The 2,680-nt window shown below is 31.0% G+C and overlaps 1 non-coding gene across 1 annotated transcript; it reads left to right on the forward strand.

Annotated features, from left to right (window-relative positions):
- The first annotated feature begins 1,721 nt into the window (after window positions 1-1,721).
- On the forward strand, window positions 1,722-1,794 carry TRNAK-UUU (transfer RNA lysine (anticodon UUU)). Its single transcript has one exon. It is a non-coding gene; the product is annotated as a tRNA-Lys (tRNA).
- Window positions 1,795-2,680: the final 886 nt, after the last annotated feature.

Below are 2,680 nucleotides of genomic sequence, written 5' to 3' on the forward strand. Positions count from 1 at the left end.
CCCAGCTCAGTTCTCATCTATACTTGGACAACAAAATCCTGCAACAAATTCTCAAATTCTCAGAAATCCTACCTTTCCTACCCTTGCTTGAATAGTTAAAGTGCAATCTTCATACTAATATATTGAAAAAAGGCATATCTATGTACATAAAAGTTTGTACACATGTGTTTGTCTGTGTGTACTCTAAGATAAATTGATAAAAAAGCAATATAGTTATAAAATTCAAAAACTATACCTAATAATATTAATTTCAAAATAAGCTGATAAAAAAAGATATAATAACTACAGTATAAGCTTTTAATTTTTGTTAATTACAAAAATGAAAATTCAATACAGTAAATAAACTTGGTCCCTTACATTGAAAAAGGAACATAAATTGAGAGTATTTGAAAATAAGATCCTTAGGAAAATATTTGGGCCTAAAACAGATGAGGAGACAGATGAGTGGAGAAGGTTACATAATTTAGAAGTACATAATTTGTATTCATGTCCAGATATTATTAGAATGATTAAATCAAGAAGACTTAGGTGTATAGATCATGTGGTACAAATGGGAGAGGAAAGAAGAGTATACAGGATTGTTGTTGGGAAACCTGTTGGTAAAAGACCAATAGAAAGACCAGAACAAAGATGGAGGGATAATGTAGAGATGGACCTAAAGGAAATTGGTAGGGATGGAAAGGAGTATATAGATCTTGCTCAGGACAGGGACGGATGAAAGGCATGTGTTGCTGTAGCCATGAACTTTCGGGTTTAAGAAGGCTAGAGAATTAGTTAGTTATACATTAAATAAGCGTAATATTTGGATTGTAAATAGAGAATATAACAAATGTACAATGCATTGTGCGAAAACTATGTCAACTTTTCATTATAAGCAGAAAATTATACCAGTTTGCCTTAGAAATACATTTTAAGAAAAGCTCAAAATAGCATGCGTAATAGAAAATTAAAAAAACTTTCTGATGCATAAAAGTACTGACTAGTGCTGAATGAATCAATTACTGTAAAATATTATTCTCTGATTCAAGTAATTTAACTGTAAACATTATCTTTTGTGTGTGTGTGTATAAAATATAATTGTTAGTTGCACTGATAAGTACAAATATTAACTTTATACGCCTTCATACACTCTAATTAGTAACAATTTGTTAAAAATTAAGTTAAACTGTAGAATTGTTTTCTTAAATAAATATAAAATAGTAAAAATACTAAACAAATAATTCCTTCTTTTCCTATTTAAAGGATGCCAAACAGTGTAATCCAGTTGTTAGTGGCTAAATAACATAAAATTTGAAGGCAGTAACAATATTTTTAAAAAGTACTGCTTTTTACCTAACTTTCTGAATTAAATACTAGTACATTTTGTCAAAATATAAATAAAATATACCTATTTCTTTGGTATTTGTACTATAGTGAAGGAAAATTTTACTAAAACTTGGCTAGTACAGTAAATCTGAGAGTTTTAGCTTTATTTGTCTGTAACTGGATATAAGTGTAACTTGTTAATCTCGCCAAACACAATCTTTACCTCAATTTTGGAAGCTAGCTGAACTTTAGCGTTTCGAATTACATATAGTGAAGGCCTCTATAGTGGAAAAATACACCCAGTCTAAAAATTTGGAAATGTTGTCTCCTTCTCTGTCGAACCAGACCGAAAGTGTTCTCAAATGTTTCAATATATTTCTTAACATAACTAACTTTTCAAAAAAAAAATACCTTCTGCCCAGATAGCTTAGTTGGTATAGCGTTAGGCTTTTAACCTAAGTGGCCAGGGTTCGAGTCCCTGTCTGGGCGATTACAATTTTTAAATTTTGTCACCAGATCTTGTGCAGAATGGATATAAATTATGTTTACATTCTAACAGATTATTATTTATCTTAAAATTTTGCAAATAAGCTTTTAAGTTTCTCAAATATCAGCATCTTTAGCTAACAGTACAGCATAACCAGTATTATTATGATAGAAATGTTCTGGTGATAGAACCTACACCTAGATACTGTAATATCTCTGTGGTATTAACTTACATGCAGCCCATAACTTTTGGGACTGTTTCTCCTCCGTTACATTTCCTCGCCATTTACCATTAGCGTCGCGATTAGCCTCAGAAGCAAAAAAGCGAAAACTTATATTTGTTCTTTTTATATGTCTGAAACCACCTATACTATAGAACTACATTTAATGAATTTTGCAGTCTTCCTGTTTGATCTGTTAAATAATCCAGTCAATAAAAATATACTTGCATAGAAAAATCTGTTTTTCAGATACTTTAATCGGGTAATCTGCTTTTGCGTACTTCCTCAGAAATATAGTTCTTGCTACATTTATATAAATCAAAATCTAGTTAGAGTTGGCCTGTAAATGCTTCTGGAACATGTAGTTACTTGAAAAAGCAAATATTGGGTGTATAAAAAATAGCATTCTTGTAAAACAGTAAAAATCAACCTCATTTCCTCGTAATATTAGCTGTAAGTGCTTCTTGCAGATTAACAAAGCTCTGGCATGTGGTCCTACGTCACCTATAATCCTTTGTAAGGTTCGTGTTGTCCTAAAAATTGTCGATATACATACTAAATCCCTAGTTACAGCATAAGCTTTTAGTTTCAATCAGAGGATTTCAGTGTTCAGATAGTGATTGTAGCCTCGTATAGTAAGCTAAATGGAAATAACCCAAATGTTGATG

This window comes from Lepisma saccharinum, chromosome 13 (assembly GCF_977018435.1).
Source record: "Lepisma saccharinum chromosome 13, izLepSacc3.1, whole genome shotgun sequence".
Classification (NCBI taxonomy): domain Eukaryota; kingdom Metazoa; phylum Arthropoda; class Insecta; order Zygentoma; family Lepismatidae; genus Lepisma; species Lepisma saccharinum.